The sequence below is a fragment of the Staurois parvus genome, unplaced genomic scaffold, assembly GCF_062004578.1.
Source record: "Staurois parvus isolate SC_StPar_1 unplaced genomic scaffold, SC_StPar_1.0 ptg000497l, whole genome shotgun sequence".
Taxonomy (NCBI): Eukaryota; Metazoa; Chordata; class Amphibia; order Anura; family Ranidae; genus Staurois; species Staurois parvus.
In genome coordinates this window covers 56,641-75,520 of record NW_028318293.1, presented here as the reverse complement: position 1 = coordinate 75,520, position 18,880 = coordinate 56,641, and positions in this window count along the sequence as shown.

Genomic DNA, 18,880 nt, shown 5'->3' with positions numbered 1-18,880 from the left:
GGAGAAGTCAGGTTGGTACGAATGGCAGCCAGGATCTGGTTTGGAGGAATGACCGAGGTCGGCTCAGTGTCCTCCCTGGACAGCTCAGAGTATTGCCGCGACAAGGCATCAGCCCTGACATTCTTGGAACCAGGCAAGTAAGAGACCACATAGTTAAAACGTGACAAAAACAGAGCCCACCTGGCCTGACGGGGTGTCAACCTCTTAGCCTCCGAGAGATATGTGAGGTTCTTGTGGTCAGTGAGAACTAGGACCGGGACCACAGAACCCTCAAGCAGGTGCCTCCATTCCTTGAGAGCCAGAATAATGGCCAACAACTCCCTGTCTCCAATCTGGTAGTTGCATTCTGCAGAGGAAAGCTTCTTGGAGTAGAACCCACAAGGAAGTAGGGGTCCCTCGGGTGACCGACGCTGGGACAAGAGGGCGCCTACTCCTGTCTCAGATGCATCAACCTCGAGAACAAAGGCAACCCAGGATTGGGATGAGACAGAATTGGGGCCGAAGTGAAGGCGGCTTTCAGAGCCTTGAAAGCTGAGATGGCCTCGGGTGACCACTCGTGAGGGTTACTGCCCTTCTTGGTCAGATCTGAGAGAGGCTTTGCCAATGTGGAAAAGTTCCCGATAAACTTCCGATAATAGTTGGCAAATCCCAAAAAGCGCTGAATGGACCGAAGACCACTGGGACGAGGCCACTGCAGAACCGCTGAAACCTTCTCAGGGTCCATAGAAAAACCCATCGGGGAAATGATGTAGCCTAAAAAGGCAACCTGGGATTGGTGAAATTCACACTTCTCGAGCTTACCGAAAAGCTCGTTTTCACGTAACCGTTGCAGCACCCGCTTAACATCCTGGATATGAGTCTCCATAGACGCAGAGTAAACCAGGATGTCGTCCAAGTAAACCACCACGCACTGCTGCAACAAGTCACGTAAGACATCGTTAATAAACTCCTGAAAGACCGCGGGTGCGTTACACAACCCGAAGGGCATAACCAGGTATTCATAGTGGCCGGTTCTGGTGTTGAACGCGGTCTTCCACTCATCGCCCTCCTTGATCCGTACAAGGTTGTAGGCAGCCCTAAGGTCGAGCTTAGTAAAGACCTTTGCTCCCTTGAGGCGGTCAAACAACTCGGTGATCAACGGAATAGGATAAGCATTTTTAATCGTGATCCGATTGAGACCCCTAAAATCAATGCAGGGTCTCAGCTCACCTCCCTTCTTTTTCACAAAAAAAAACCCAGCTCCTGCTGGAGACGTAGACTTGCGAATGTGCCCCCGGGAAAGCGCATCCGCAACGTATTCCTCCATGGCCTGATTCTCTGCCACCGAAAGAGGATACACCCTGCCACGCGGAGGAGTAGCACCAGTTTGTAAGGTTATGGCACAATCGTATGGACGATGAGGAGGCAGAGCACCGGCGCGCACCTTGTCAAACACGTCCAGGTACTCCCCATATTCAGTGGGCAGCACAGAGTCCGAGGAGGTGCACAGCACCTTAACCGGACCACGGATGCAACCAGCCCCACACCGTGGTGACTATGAGAGAATCTCGGCCGATCGCCAATCAAAGGTCGGATTGTGCCTCTGAAGCCAGGGATAGCCCAAAACCACGGAGTAGTGCGGGGAAGAAATTACCTGGAAACAGGCCAATTCCCTGTGAACAGCCCCAATAGCTACCTCCACCGGCGGGGTCTCGTGGGTAACCCGCGATGGCTGCAAGGGCCTGCCATCTATCGCCTCGAGAACCAATGGAGTCTCTCGAGCCTGCAGAGGAATGGAGTACTGGGCCGCAAACGAACTGTCCATAAACAAACCGCCAGCCCCAGTGTCTACCAGCGCCTGGGCCGTCACCGAGCCTCCTGCCCAAGAGAGGACAACGGTGATAAGCGGTTTATCTTTACGGGAAACCGGGGACGAGGAAACTCTACCCAAGATCTGCCCCCGACAGGATCTCAGGTGCGGGCGTTACCCGGACGGACCGGACAGGACTGCCGAAAATGCCCCCCGAGTCCACAGTACAGGCAGCGACCCTCCCGACGCCGAGAGGCCCGCTCCCCCTCGGAAAGGCGAGCAAACCCCAGCTGCATGGGCTCACTACCAGACAAACCATCCCCAGGAGGCGTGGGAGGAGAGGGAGGCACGGGTGGGACAGAAAACGTAGGCGCCAAACGGTTAGGAGGCCTCCGCAGCCGCTCCTTAAATGAAGGCCTCTCTCTGAGCCTGGTGTCAATCAAGATTAGGAAGGAGATGAGTGCCTCTAACTCCACAGGCAGTTCTTTGGCTGCGATCGCGTCCTTCAACGCATCAGAGAGACCATGAGAGAAAGCAGCCACTAGAGCCTCATTGTTCCAACCCACCTCTGCCAAAGTACGAAATTCGATGGCGTACTCGGCAACGGTTCGTGAACCCTGATGCATGGACATGAGCAATTTGGCAGCAGAAGCGGAGCGAGCGGGTACGTCGAATACCGTACGGAAGGAGGCAACGAAATGGGTAAACACGTGAATCACCGGGTGATTCCTCTCCCATAAGGGATTAGCCCAGGCCAAGGCCCTATCAGAGAGCAGCGAGATTAGGAAGCCCACTTTTGCCCTCTCAGTAGGGAAAGCGTGAGGTATTAATTCAAAGTAAATCCCCACTTGGTTAAGAAAACCACGACACTGACTCGGTTCCCCCCCAAAGCGCTGAGGAAGAGGGGCAGAACCAGTCATACCTCTGGGTACAGCGGGTTCCGCAACAGATGCAGAGGTAGGTGCAACAATCGGAGCAACAGTGGGAGAGTCCACCGGAGTAACAACTGACCTAATAGCCCCAGGGGTAAGGTGCGCTGTGCGTGCAAGCAGAGCCTGCAACGCCTGAGCGAACTGATCCAACAAGCGATCCTGTTGGTCAAGTCTGGCGAGTAACATAGGGATCGAAGGCGTACCTGCACCGTCAGGATTCATGGCACTTGTGTAACGTCAGGGCAGGAACGCTGGAATGGGCAGGCAGGCCTATGGTACGGTCACGCTGCGACTGACGACAGCCACTACCCACAGACCAGAGTCCCTCAGGGCGCGGAGTCTAAGCCCCAGGCTACCCTTCACCAGGGCCCCTGATGGTGGGGATGGACTTGACGCAGCCTGAGACCAGGTCGCGGCCCCCGAGTGACCCCAGCTGCGATAACGACTGCTGCCAATGGCGTACAGCTGGTGGGAGCTAGATGGGATCACGAGTAGAGTAGTCAGACAAGCCGGGTCAATAACAACGGAGCAGACAGTACTAGATGGTAGGCAAAGAATACTCAGGTCACGGGCCGGGTTCAGCAACGGGAGGTCAGATAAAGGGTTAACGCAGAGAGTAGTCTTGTCCAAGCCGAGTCGGTTACCAGGAGAGCAATGGGAACAACACAAGAGCTTGCAACAGGGCAACATACAGGACACAAGTGCAGAGCACACTTGCAGACAGCAGGTTTAAATGTGCTCAACCACACCCTTCTGAGGAGGAGCCGCAGAAGCCTGAAGGCATAAAGGTTCCCACCATGCTTTGCAGAAAACCAAGATGGATGCCAGCTCATGGAGATGCACAAGCTCTGAAGAAAGGTAGGACCTTGACACACACACATATATATATATATATATATATATATATATATATATATATATATATATATACACGTGATTTGCACTCCCGTGGTTTTCACACCCCTCCCAGATAGCGTCAGATTGCCCGTCAGTACACCAGTCATCACATTTAAACACTTGTTGGAGCACGCTCATGTACAATAAACTTCCATTGCTAGTATAGTGTCTGAACAGGTCAATATCTTTGATCAGGTCAGCACTATACCAGCGTTCACATTAGTAAAGCGTCCCCAAAAACGCAGCGTTAGCGGGATCAGCCCCGGCACCTGCCAACACCTGCGTTTAGCCCCTACGCTTACCCCCCCTTCTCCCCCAGCAAGTGCAGTGTCAGTAGGTCACTGTTACTTGATACATTGCACACAAAACCGCAGTGTTTGCAGAATCAGGCCTGTTCTCTGTTAGCACTTGTCGGTAAATTTTGATGACTCTCACATGCAGCAGAGTGCCAGTACTAGTGCCGCGCTACCTTTTGGTGAACTGACGAGTACCAGCGGTCTAGTACATCCTGGTCTTTCACATACCTCCTTGATTTTTGGAGCTGTTTTTCACGGAATATCTGTATGCGTTGATTGTGGATCAAAGCAGTTTATATGCACAACAATTTATTGCCGCCAACCCAAATTCAAAACTTGCCAGACCATTCGCAAGGAAACTCATTACGGTTTTCAAATTTACATTTTTTTTGGGCCTGACCCTCAACATGGGCATTACTAAAAGAAATGAATTGCGGTTGTATTGGTCCGCAGACCCGATTCATCATATGCCGTGTTCTCTGCTGCCATGGCCAGGCATAGATATGAGAGTATAATGTGTTTTATGCATTTCAGCGACAATACACTCTGTCATCCTCGGCGTGACCCTGAATTTGACCGGCTCCACAAAATTCAGCCCCTCGCAAATCACCTTAACCTAAAATTTTCAGATGTCTATACTCCCCAGCAAAACATCTGCGTTGATGAGTCCCTCATTAATTTTTCTGGCTGCCTTGCATTCAAACGATTTCTATCAGCAAGCGTGCCAGATATGGGGTCAAGATGCAGAAGACCTGTAAGAGGACAACAGGCTATACGTATACGTTTCGGATTTACGAGGGAAAAGATAGTCACGTGGAGCCCCCCGGATGCCCAGATTACATGGGGAGCAGTGACAAGATAGTTTGGGACTTGGTGTCATCATTTCTCCATATGGGGTACCACTTATACGTGGACAATTTTTATTCAAGGGTGCCACTATTTAGACATTTATTCAATCTTGGAACTGGCACTTGTGGCAAAGTGTGACCTAATGTGTGCCCACCATTAGAAGTGGGTGGAAGCAGGGCGGTATATTCTAATGGTGGGCATACCACTCACTTTTTTTCTGGCAGAGAGTTCTTCTCATTTTTTCATTCATTCCACAGGCTGCATACAAAAAAAAACATAGCGTATATAACCAACAAGGACCAGCGATGTACTAGTAAATCACTGGATTTGAATGGTTATACCAGGATGATGCCTACAGCTGCAGACATCATCCTGGTGTTGTTTTTTTCAGCCGGGGATCGGCTTTCATGTAAAAGCAATCCTAGTGGCTAATTAGCTGCAAGATTGCTTTTACAAGCAGTGGGAGATGATGCCCCCTCCCCCGCTGCCTTCCACGGCCTTCTTGGGCAGTCCTGTGCCATCGGGGGAACCTGAGAATGCAGCCGGTGTTTCTGCCAGCTGACCATAGAGCTGATTGGAGACCAGAATGGTGCCAATCATCTCTATAGTCTAAGAATTCAGAAGCTCCGAGCATTTCATCACTTCAGTTTCGCAGGATATAAACAGCGCCATTTGTAAATTGGGAAAGCATCTGATCACACCGATTTTGGTTTGATTAGATAATGTAAGGGCAGAGGAGATATCTAGAGTCTGATAGACCCCATATTTCTCAAAAAAGAATATATGACAATGCCCATTGAAGTTATAGGGGTTATTTGCATTCCCTGTTAAAACATTAAAAGTGATTAAAAAAAAAAATAATTAAAGGTACAATGTAAAAATAATAAAACAAAAATCAAAATAACTAAAAAAAAAAAAATAGTCCCTCCCATGCGCGCACACCTGTGTGCACAAGCCTTGACCCTGTGCCGTTATGTAAACAGCGGTTGCACCATGCATGTGAGGTATTGCCGTGAACGTCAGATCAAGGGCAGTAATTCTAACACTAGATCTCCTCTGTAAATCTAAAATGGTAGCTTTTAAAGGCTTTTAAAGCTCTGCCTATGGATATTAAAAATGTTTGCAGTTTGTTGCCATTGCACGGGGCATGCGCAGTTTTAAAGCATATCATGTTTGGTATCTATTTACTTGGCATACCATCATCTTTTATAATTTACCAAATAATTGGCCAATATATTGTGTTTTTATGCATTAAAAGTAAAAAAAGTGTATTTTTTAAAACAAAATTGCTTTTGAAAAATTGCTGCGCGAGTACTATGTGCCATAAAAAATTGTAGTACCCACCATTTTATTCACTAGGGTGTCTGCTTTAAAAAAATATATAATGTTTGGGGGGTTTAAATTAATTTTCTAGCAAAAAATACACATTTTTTTAATGTGAACAAAAGTGTCAGAAAAGGCTTGGTCTTCAGGTGGTTAGAAGAGTGTGTGATGTATGGCATAAACTTCTAATGCTGGGCATAAAACGCCCCCACCCCCCAAAACAACCCTTTTTTGGAAAGCAGACACCCCAAACTATTTGCTGAGAGGCATGTTGAATCAATAGAAGAATTTATTTTTTTACCACAAGTTTTTGGAAAATTACAAAAAAAAAAAAAAAATTACACAAAATTGTCATTGAAATAATTTACTGCTCACACAAGCCATATGTATAGGTGGAATTACTCCCCAAAATACGTTCTGCTACTTCTCCCGAGTATAGGGGTACCACATATGAGAGACTTTTTGGCAGTCTAGCCAAGTACAGGACCCCAAAATCCAATAAGCACCTTCAGGCTTTTAAAGGGCTTTATTTCCTCATTACACTTCCTGACTACCTATCACAGTTTCGGAGGCCCTGGAATGCCAGAATAGCACCAAACCCCCCCCAAATGAACCCTTTTTGGAAAGTAGACACCCAAAGGAATTTGATAAGAAGCATGGTAAGTATTTTGAAGATCTCATTTGTTGCCACAAGTTTTTGGAAAATGAAGAAAGAAAATAAAAACATAATTTTCTTTTCCTTTTTTATATTTCAAAACCTTGTGAGAAAAAATGAGATCTGCAAAATACTTACCATGCCTCTTTTTAAATTCCTTGGAGTGTCTACTTTCCAAAAAGGGGTCATTTGGGGGGGGGGGTTTGGTGCTATCCTAGCATTTCAGGGCCTCCGAAACTGTGATAGGTAGTGGGGAAGTGAAATGAAGAAGTTACGCACCTTCAGGCTTTCAAAGTGGTCATTGGATTTCAGGCTCCTGTATGTGGCTAGGCTCCCAAAAAGTGTCACACGTGTGGTATCATCATACTGGGTAGAAGTAGCAGAATGTATTTTGGGGTGTAATTCCACATATACCCATGGCTTGTGCAAGAAATAAATCATTTAAATGACAATTTTGTGTAAAAAAAAAAAAAACAAAACAAAAACGTTTTTGTCATTTTCCAGAAACTTGTGGAAAAAAAATAAATCTTCCATGGACACAATATGTCTCTCAGCAGATAGCTTAGGGTGTCTGCTTTCCGAAAAGGGGTCATTTGGGGGTGTCTGTTCTATCCTGGTATTTTTCCACCTCAAGAGATGTGATGGGCGGTCAGAAAGTAAAAGCTGTGTAAATTTCAAATTATCTATACCAGTGGTGGGCAACCTTTTTTTTCAACTGAGCCAAATCTCGCCAAAACCATGATTGAAATTTATTTTGAGAGCCACATTTTTAAAACTGAAAATACATCTCCCATATAGTAATTCATCCCCCATAGTAATTCATCCCCCATATAGTAATTCACCCCCCATAGTGTAATTCATCCCCCATAGTAATTCATCCCCCATATAGTAATTCATCCCCCATCGTAATTCATCCCCCATATAGTAATTCATCCTCCATATAGTAATTCATCCCCCATAGTAATTCATCCCCCATATAGTAATTCATCCCCCATATAGTAATTCATCCCCCATAGTAATTCATCCCCCATATAGTAATTCATCCCCCATATAGTAATTCATCCCCCATAGCAATTCATCCCCCGTATAGTATTTCATCCCCCGTATAGTATTTCATCCCCCATATAGTATTTCATCCCTCATATAGTATTTCATCCCCCATATAGTAATTCATCCCTCATATAGTATTTCATCCCTCATATAGTATTTCATCCCCCATATAGTATTTCATCCCCCCATATAGTATTTCATCCCCCCATATAGTATTTCATCCCTCATATAGTATTTCATCCCCCATATAGTATTTCATCCCCCCATATAGTATTTCATCCCCCATATAGTATTTCATCCCCCCATATAGTATTTCATCCCTCATATAGTAATTCATCCCTCATATAGTATTTCATCCCCCCATATAGTATTTCATCCCTCATATAGTATTTCATCCCTCATATAGTAATTCATCCCTCATATAGTAATTCATCCCTCATATAGTAATTCATCCCTCATATAGTATTTCATCCCCCCATATAGTATTTCATCCCCCCATATAGTATTTCATCCCCCATATAGTAATTCATCCCTCATAAAGTAATTCATCCCTCATATAGTATTTCATCCCCCCATATAGTATTTCATCCCTCATATAGTAATTCATCCCTCATATAGTATTTCATCCCTCATATAGTATTTCATCCCCCCATATAGTAATTCATCCCTCATAAAGTAATTCATCCCTCATATAGTATTTCATCCCCCACAGTACTATCCCCCCCCCCCTTCTAGTAAGCCAAGTCCCCCGTGTCAATTCACTTACCTTTTGCGTTCCTCTCGCTGTCTTCCCGCGCCGTTCGGGTCTTCAGGGCGGACTGTGAGAGGAGCCTAGCTCCCCTCCCCTCACGTTCGGCACGCTGCCCCGCCTACACACATCCTGACAGCCACATCCGCGGGCCGGATTAAAAGGTCCGCGCGGACTTTTGGGGCTGCCAACCGAGAGGAGGCAGGGGAGCGGCCGACCGAGAGGAGGGAGGGGAGCAGGCGCCCGGCACACAGAAGAGCCGCATTAGAGTGGGTAAAGAGCCGCATGTGGCTCGCGAGCCGCGGCTTGCCGACCACTGATCTATACCATAGTTTGTAGACGCTATAACTTTCACACAAAGCAATCAATATACACTTATTGGGATTTTTTTTTACCAAAAACATGTAGCAGAGTACATTTTGGCTTAAATTTATGACTTTCAGTTTACGATATATTTTTTATAGCTGAAAGTAGAAAATATTGTTTTTTTTTCAAAATTTTCGTGTTTTTTTGTTTATAGCGCAAAAAATAAAAAGCGCACAGGTGATCAAATACCACCAAAAGAAAGCTCTATTTGTGTGAAAAAAAGGACGTAAATTTCGTTTGGGTACAGCATTGCATGACCGCACAATTATTATTTGAATTAGTGCAGCGCTGTATAGCAAAAAAAGGCATACATTACAGTATCTATACCATAGTTTGTAGACGCTATAACGTTCACACAAAGCAATCAATATACACTTATTGGGATTTTTTTTACCAAAAACATGTAGCAGAATACATTTTGGCTTAAATTTATGACTAACTTTGAGTTTACGATATATTTTTTATAGCTGAAAGTAGAAAATATTGTTTTTTTTTAACATTTTCGTGGTTTTTTTGTTTATAGCGCAAAAAATAAAAAGCGCACAGGTGATAAAATACCACCAAAAGAAAGCTCTATTTGTGTGAAAAAAAGGACGTAAATTTCGTTTGGGTACAGCATTGCATGACCGCGCAATTATCTTTTGAATTAGTGCAGCGCCAAACAGCAAAAAAAGGCCTGGTCATTAAGGGGGGTAAATCCTCAGGAGCTCAAGTGGTTAACCACTTCCAGTCCGGACTCTTTTACCCGCACTGGGACCATGAAAGGCTTTCCAAATAGATAAAATGAGAGAAAATGAATTAAAAAAAAAAAACAAAGCCCAAAAAAAAAAAAATTTGGTAACATCCATTTATCTCATGTCCAGTACTGCATAGTCATGCTGAAAGACGCACTTGGCAGAGGTAAGCCTCGAACCTACGACCATGCACTCTTTAGACGGGCACTCTAACCACTGTGCTATGGAGGTTACCAGGTATAGACTCTGTCAAACTGACCCTTGTTTTCAAAAACGGCCAACTGTCACCTGCCCAATGTCAAGTAGCTATAGTGCAGTGCTTAACCGCTTCCATACCAGGCACTTTTACCCCCTTCCTGCCCAGGCCAATTTTCAGCTTTCAGCGCTCTCACACTTTGAATGACAATTGCGCGCTCATACAACATTGTACCCAAACTAAAATTTGACCATTTTTGTCACACAACTAGAGCTTTCTTTTGGTGGTATTTAACCACTTGAGCTCCTGAGGATTTACCCCCCTTAATGACCAGGCCTTTTTTTGCTGTTTGGCGCTGCGCTAATTCAAATGATAATTGCGCGGTCATGCAATGCTGTACCCAAGAGAAATTTACGTCCTTTTTTTCACACAAATAGAGCTTTCTTTTGATGGTATTTTATCATCTGTGCGCTTTTTATTTTTTGCGCTATAAACAAAAAAAACACAAAAATTAAAAAAAAACCCAATATTTTCTACTTTCAGCTATAAAAAATATATCGTAAACTGGAAGTTAGTCATAAATTTAAGCCAAAATGTATTCTGCTCCATGTTTTTGGTAAAAAAAATCCCAATAAGTGTCTATTGATTGCTTTGTGTGAACGTTATAGCGTCTACAAACTATGGTATAGATACTGTAATTTATGCCTTTTTTTGCTATACAGCGCTGCACTAATTCAAATGATAATTGCGCAGTCATGCAATGCTGTACCCAAACGAAATTTACGTCCTTTTTTTCACACAAATAGAGCTTTCTTTTGGTGGTATTGGATCACCTGTGCGCTTTTTATTTTTTGCGCTATAAACAAAAAAAACACGAAAATTTTGAAAAAAACCAATATTTTCTACTTTCAGCTATAAAAAATATATCGTAAACTCAAAGTTAGTCATAAATTTAAGCCAAAATGTATTCTGCTACATGTTTTTGGTAAAAAAAAAATCCTGTGCATTAGCGGGCAAACTGGCGCTATATGGGAGGGGCGCTAACACTATCGGAAGTCACCAGTGACACTAATACAGTGATCAGTAAAAATCTGTTCACTGTAATCAATGACACTACTGATAGGGCAGTGAAGGGGTTAACTCGGGGGGGGAGGGGGCGATCAAGGGGTTAGACGGGATTACTGGTGTATTAGCGGGAAATATGGCGCTATCTGGGAGGGACGCTAACACTATTGGAAGTCGCCAGCGACACTGATACAGTGATCAGTAAAAATCTGTTCACTGATCAATGACACTGGTGACAGGGCAGTGAAGGGGTTAACTCGGGAGGGGGGGGGCGATCAGGGGGTTAGACGGAATTATTGGTGTATTAGCGGGAAATCTGGCGCTAAATGGGAGGGGCGCTAACACTATCGGAAGTCACCAGTGACACTAATACAGTGATCAGTAAAAATCTGTTCACTGTAATCAATGACACTGGTGACAGGGCAGTGAAGGGGTTAACTGGGGGGGTGGGGGTTGATCAAGGGGTTAAATGGGATTACTGTTGTACTGGCGGGCAAACTGGCGCTATCTGGGAGGGGCGCTAACACTATTGGAAGTCGCCAGCGACACTGATACAGTGATCAGTAAAAATCGGTTCACTGATCAGTGACACTGGTGACAGGGCAGTGAAGGGGTTAACTGGGGGGGGGGATTAAGGGGTTAAACGGGATTACTGGTGTACTGGCGGGCAAACTGGTGCTATCTGGGAGGGGTTAACTGGGGGGGGGGCGATCAGGGGGTAAATGTGACCTAGGTGTGTTCTAACTGTAAATGTGTAGTGTTTTACTCACTTTTACTGTTTCTTCTCTGTCTGGAACGGAATGTGTCCAGGCAGAGAAGAATGACATCATATCCTGTCCTGTGTAAACTTCAACACAGGACAGGATAGGACAGGGACCGATCATCTGATTTCAGCCAGACATCACTGGCTGAAATCTAATGATTGATCCCTCCGGGATCAAATGGTGTCACCCGCGGGTCGGCGGGAGCGCGCGCACCCCCTGCCGGCGAAAATGTCTGGAGAGCGGAACCAGTTTTAAAACGTGGTTTTGCGCCTGAGTTCCGCCCTGCACACATATATATACAGTGGCAGGGCGGCAAGCAGTTAATCACCACTGGGGTTTTTATTTTTTGCTAAATTAACAAAAAAAAGACCGAAAATTTTGAAAAAAAAACCCACGTTTTTCTTTGTTTCTGTTATAAAAGTTTTCAAATAAATAATTGTTCTTCATAAATTTAGGCCAAGATGTATTCTGCTACATGTCTTTGGTGAAAATAACCCATAATTAGAATGTATTTTTTAGTTTGTAGGACAGTTATAGAGTTCGCAAACTATGGTATAGATCTGAAAATTGATCAATCCTGAAGTACTGACGACCAATCTAATATCTTGAGGTCCCAGAATGTCAGAACAGTACAGATATCCCCAAATGACCCCTTTTTGCAGAGTAGACAGTCTGACGTACTTCATAAGAGAAATGGCAAGTTTTTTGAAGTTGTATTTTTTTTGTCATCATTTTTCGGAAAATGAAAAAATGCAAAAAATAATTTTCACAAATTTTTTTTTTTACATACTGTCACCAGTGCAGTACAGCGTCATCATATTACTGGCATGGCGGTGATCAGGGACACTGACTGGTGACAGTATGAAAAAATATATATATACATTTTTCTTAAATTTTTTTTTAATTTTTTTATTATTTTTTATTTTTTATTAAATTGTTTTTTGTTTTTCTATGATTTTTTTTTTCTTATTTCACTATGTCCAAAATAGTACAATGTTACCATAGTAACATTGTACTACTTTGGGGAAGTGATCAGTATTTTTTTTTTTTTTTTACTCAATTTGCTTATAGCAAAGAATTACTTTGCTATAAGCAAGCATTTACCTGAATGACATCGATTCATTCAAGTTTTTTTTTTTTTGTGCTTAGCTGTGATTTGGCCACAGCTAATCACATGACATGTGCATGTGATCTCTGGGACCATTCACAGCTAGACACTAGTATACAATGGATGGCATGAATGAAGCCATCCAATGTATACAACTGTTATGTGACCTGCTGTGATTGGTCACAGCAAGTCACATGGTACCGGCAACGGGGACCGGTACTCAGATCTGTCATAGGCCGTGTCCGAGGTACACTGCCGGTGACAGATCGCGCCGCTGCGATCTAGTGCGTTTTCCCTGCCGCCATTCGGCTGTTGGCCAGGAGGGAAGTGGTTAACCTCTTCAGCCCCAGCCACTGCATATGCACGTTTGCAGGGCGGCACGGCTGCGCAAAACCACGTTTTAAAATGTAGTTTTGCAAAACAGGTAGGGGGCGCGCGTCCGCCCTACCTGTCCCGCGGGTGTCAGCAGCGGGTCTCCGCCGCCGGGTCACGGCCGATCATTACCGGCCGTTTCCCCGCGATTCGCGGTGATCGCTGATAGAGAGCAGGGCTGCATTGTTTATACACAGCCCTGCTATCTGTCAGTTCCCTGACAGCTCGTGACAAGCTGAAGAAGGAGAGAAGAGTTTCTCTCTCTCGATCAGCCTGTCCCTGTCCAGCACACACCCCTGCCCCCTAGTAAAACACTCCCTTCACACAGTAAACCCTAAAAATGTTAACCCCTTCCTCCCCAGTGCCATGAGTACAGTGTCAGTGGGTTTTTTTTTCACTGATCACTGTATTGGTGTCACTGGGGATGTCGCTGATCGCCGCCAATTTTTTTTACTGGACATGTTTTATAGCAAAAAGTCCAAAATATTTTTTTTTTCTCAAAATTGTCAGCCTTTTTTTATAGCGCAAAAAATTAAAAATGCACAGGCGATCAAATACCACCGAAAGAAAGCTCAATTTGTGGGAAAAAAAGGATGTAAATTTAATTTGGGTGCAGTGTTGCATAACCGCGCAATTGTCAGTTAAAGTAACGCAGCGCCGTAACAGAAACCTCTTCTGTAACTGCTTCCTGACCACCCTACAGCAGAAATACTGCCACAGGGCGGCATGGGTACGCAATATCACATATTGTCAGGGCAGGAACGCTGGAATGGGCAGGCAGGCCTATGGTACGGTCACGCTGCGACTGACGACAGCCACTACCCACAGACCAGAGTCCCTCAGGGCGCGGAGTCTAAGCCCCAGGCTACCCTTCACCAGGGCCCCTGATGGTGGGGATGGACTTGACGCAGCCTGAGACCAGGTCGCGGCCCCCGAGTGACCCCAGCTGCGATAACTACTGCTGCCAATGGCGTACAGCTGGTGGGAGCTAGATGGGATCACGAGTAGAGTAGTCAGACAAGCCGGGTCAATAACAACGGAGCAGACAGTACTAGACGGTAGGCAAAGAATACTCAGGTCACGGGCCGGGTTCAGCAACGGGAGGTCAGATAAAGGGTTAACGCAGAGAGTAGTCTTGTCCAAGCCGAGTCGGTTACCAGGAGAGCAATGGGAACAACACAAGAGCTTGCAACAGGGCAACATACAGGACACAAGTGCAGAGCACACTTGCAGACAGCAGGTTTAAATGTGCTCAACCACACCCTTCTGAGGAGGAGCCGCAGAAGCCTGAAGGCATAAAGGTTCCCACCATGCTTTGCAGAAAACCAAGATGGATGCCAGCTCATGGAGATGCACAAGCTCTGAAGAAAGGTAGGACCTTGACAGTACCTCCTCCTCAAGGGCCCCTCCCCCTCCGTGGCTCCACAAAAGGTTTCTGAGGAAATCGGGCGTGAAAAGCGCGGAGGAGGGCAGGAGCATGAACATCCGTGGAAGGAACCCAGGAACGTTCCTCGGGACCATAACCACGCCAATGGACCAAAAACTGTACCCGACCGCGGACCAACCGAGAATCCAAGATGCGGCTCACCTCATACTCCTCATGACCGTCGACCCTGATAGGACGAGGACGAGGCAGAGAGGCAGTAAAGTGATTACAGATCAGAGGTTTCAACAGGGATACGTGGAAGACATTGGAGATGTGCATCCCAGGAGGAAGAGCAAGGGCATAGGCAACCGGGTTCACCCTGCGAAGAATGCGGAAAGGACCAACAAAACGGGGGGCCAGCTTTGGTGTGGGCACCCGAAGCTTGAGGTTGCGAGTGGACAACCACACCCGATCTCCGACCTGGTATGAGGGAGCGGGCAACCGTCTACGATCAGCCTGGAGCTTCTGGCGCTGTGCTGAGTCCTTCAAGGACCTCTGAATCTGCCCCCATGAGGAGCGCAGAGCAGCCAGGTGGTTATCCACAGCCGGAATGTCCTGTGGAGAGAACAACTCAGGCAATACAGCGGGTTGGAACCCATAGTTGGCCATGAAGGGGGACATCCCAGAGGAGGAGTTGACAGCCGAGTTCCTCGCAAACTCTGCCCATGGCAGGAGATCGGCCCAGTTGTCCTGATGATCCGATATATAGCAACGAAGGAATTGTTCCAGGGCCTGGTTGGAACGCTCCGCAGCCCCATTGGACTGAGGGTGGTAGGCCGAAGAGAAGGAAAGCTCGATACCCAACTGGGAGCAGAAGGCGCGCCAGAACCTGGACACAAACTGGCTCCCACGGTCCGAGACAATCACCTTGGGCAACCCGTGCAAGCGAAAGATCTCCTTGGTGAAAACCGTAGTCAGTTCCTGTGCAGTCGGCAATTTCTTGAATGGAACGCAATGGCACATCTTAGAAAAACGATCGATCACCATAAGAATGACCGTATGACCTTGAGACGCAGGAAGATCCACAATAAAATCCATTCCCAGGTGTGACCAGGGACGCTCCCCATTGGGAATGGGTTGCAGAAGGCCCAATGGAAGGTGCTGAGGAGATTTATTCTGGGCACAGACCGAACAAGCTGCTACATATGAGGCGATGTCAGAACAGAGAGATGGCCACCAGAATAACCGAGAAACGACCCAGGACAATTGGTTCCTACCAGGATGACCGGCAGTCTTGGAATTATGGTAGGTACGTAGCAAGCGGGTACGCAATCCCTCAGGTACAAAACATCTTCCAGCAGGTCTCTCAGGGGGAGCGTTAGTTTGAGCCGCCAAAATCTGCTCCCCAAGGGGAGAAGTCAGGTTGGTACGAATGGCAGCCAGGATCTGGTTTGGAGGAATGACCGAGGTCGGCTCAGTGTCCTCCCTGGACAGCTCAGAGTATTGCCGCGACAAGGCATCAGCCCTGACATTCTTGGAACCAGGCAAGTAAGAGACCACATAGTTAAAACGTGACAAAAACAGAGCCCACCTGGCCTGACGGGGTGTCAACCTCTTAGCCTCCGAGAGATATGTGAGGTTCTTGTGGTCAGTGAGAACTAGGACCGGGACCACAGAACCCTCAAGCAGGTGCCTCCATTCCTTGAGAGCCAGAATAATGGCCAACAACTCCCTGTCTCCAATCTGGTAGTTGCATTCTGCAGAGGAAAGCTTCTTGGAGTAGAACCCACAAGGAAGTAGGGGTCCCTCGGGTGACCGACGCTGGGACAAGAGGGCGCCTACTCCTGTCTCAGATGCATCAACCTCGAGAACAAAGGCAACCCAGGATTGGGATGAGACAGAATTGGGGCCGAAGTGAAGGCGGCTTTCAGAGCCTTGAAAGCTGAGATGGCCTCGGGTGACCACTCGTGAGGGTTACTGCCCTTCTTGGTCAGATCTGAGAGAGGCTTTGCCAATGTGGAAAAGTTCCCGATAAACTTCCGATAATAGTTGGCAAATCCCAAAAAGCGCTGAATGGACCGAAGACCACTGGGACGAGGCCACTGCAGAACCGCTGAAACCTTCTCAGGGTCCATAGAAAAACCCATCGGGGAAATGATGTAGCCTAAAAAGGCAACCTGGGATTGGTGAAATTCACACTTCTCGAGCTTACCGAAAAGCTCGTTTTCACGTAACCGTTGCAGCACCCGCTTAACATCCTGGATATGAGTCTCCATAGACGCAGAGTAAACCAGGATGTCGTCCAAGTAAACCACCACGCACTGCTGCAACAAGTCACGTAAGACATCGTTAATAAACTCCTGAAAGACCGCGGGTGCGTTACACAACCCGAAGGGCATAACCAGGTATTCATAGTGGCCGGTTCTGGTGTTGAACGCGGTCTTCCACTCATCGCCCTCCTTGATCCGTACAAGGTTGTAGGCAGCCCTAAGGTCGAGCTTAGTAAAGACCTTTGCTCCCTTGAGGCGGTCAAACAACTCGGTGATCAACGGAATAGGATAAGCATTTTTAATCGTGATCCGATTGAGACCCCTAAAATCAATGCAGGGTCTCAGCTCACCTCCCTTCTTTTTCACAAAAAAAAACCCAGCTCCTGCTGGAGACGTAGACTTGCGAATGTGCCCCCGGGAAAGCGCATCCGCAACGTATTCCTCCATGGCCTGATTCTCTGCCACCGAAAGAGGATACACCCTGCCACGCGGAGGAGTAGCACCAGTTTGTAAGGTTATGGCACAATCGTATGGACGATGAGGAGGCAGAGCACCGGCGCGCACCTTGTCAAACACGTCCAGGTACTCCCCATATTCAGTGGGCAGCACAGAGTCCGAGGAGGTGCACAGCACCTTAACCGGACCACGGATGCAACCAGCCCCACACCGTGGTGACTATGAGAGAATCTCGGCCGATCGCCAATCAAAGGTCGGATTGTGCCTCTGAAGCCAGGGATAGCCCAAAACCACGGAGTAGTGCGGGGAAGAAATTACCTGGAAACAGGCCAATTCCCTGTGAACAGCCCCAATAGCTACCTCCACCGGCGGGGTCTCGTGGGTAACCCGCGATGGCTGCAAGGGCCTGCCATCTATCGCCTCGAGAACCAATGGAGTCTCTCGAGCCTGCAGAGGAATGGAGTACTGGGCCGCAAACGAACTGTCCATAAACAAACCGCCAGCCCCAGTGTCTACCAGCGCCTGGGCCGTCACCGAGCCTCCTGCCCAAGAGAGGACAACGGTGATAAGCGGTTTATCTTTACGGGAAACCGGGGACGAGGAAACTCTACCCAAGATCTGCCCCCGACAGGATCTCAGGTGCGGGCGTTACCCGGACGGACCGGACAGGACTGCCGAAAATGCCCCCCGAGTCCACAGTACAGGCAGCGACCCTCCCGACGCCGAGAGGCCCGCTCCCCCTCGGAAAGGCGAGCAAACCCCAGCTGCATGGGCTCACTACCAGACAAACCATCCCCAGGAGGCGTGGGAGGAGAGGGAGGCACGGGTGGGACAGAAAACGTAGGCGCCAAACGGTTAGGAGGCCTCCGCAGCCGCTCCTTAAATGAAGGCCTCTCTCTGAGCCTGGTGTCAATCAAGATTAGGAAGGAGATGAGTGCCTCTAACTCCACAGGCAGTTCTTTGGCTGCGATCGCGTCCTTCAACGCATCAGAGAGACCATGAGAGAAAGCAGCCACTAGAGCCTCATTGTTCCAACCCACCTCTGCCAAAGTACGAAATTCGATGGCGTACTCGGCAACGGTTCGTGAACCCTGATGCATGGACATGAGCAATTTGGCAGCAGAAGCGGAGCGAGCGGGTACGTCGAATACCGTACGGAAGGAGGCAACGAAATGGGTAAACACGTGAATCACCGGGTGATTCCTCTCCCATAAGGGATTAGCCCAGGCCAAGGCCCTATCAGAGAGCAGCGAGATTAGGAAGCCCACTTTTGCCCTCTCAGTAGGGAAAGCGTGAGGTATTAATTCAAAGTAAATCCCCACTTGGTTAAGAAAACCACGACACTGACTCGGTTCCCCCCCAAAGCGCTGAGGAAGAGGGGCAGAACCAGTCATACCTCTGGGTACAGCGGGTTCCGCAACAGATGCAGAGGTAGGTGCAACAATCGGAGCAACAGTGGGAGAGTCCACCGGAGTAACAACTGACCTAATAGCCCCAGGGGTAAGGTGCGCTGTGCGTGCAAGCAGAGCCTGCAACGCCTGAGCGAACTGATCCAACAAGCGATCCTGTTGGTCAAGTCTGGCGAGTAACATAGGGATCGAAGGCGTACCTGCACCGTCAGGATTCATGGCACTTGTGTAACGT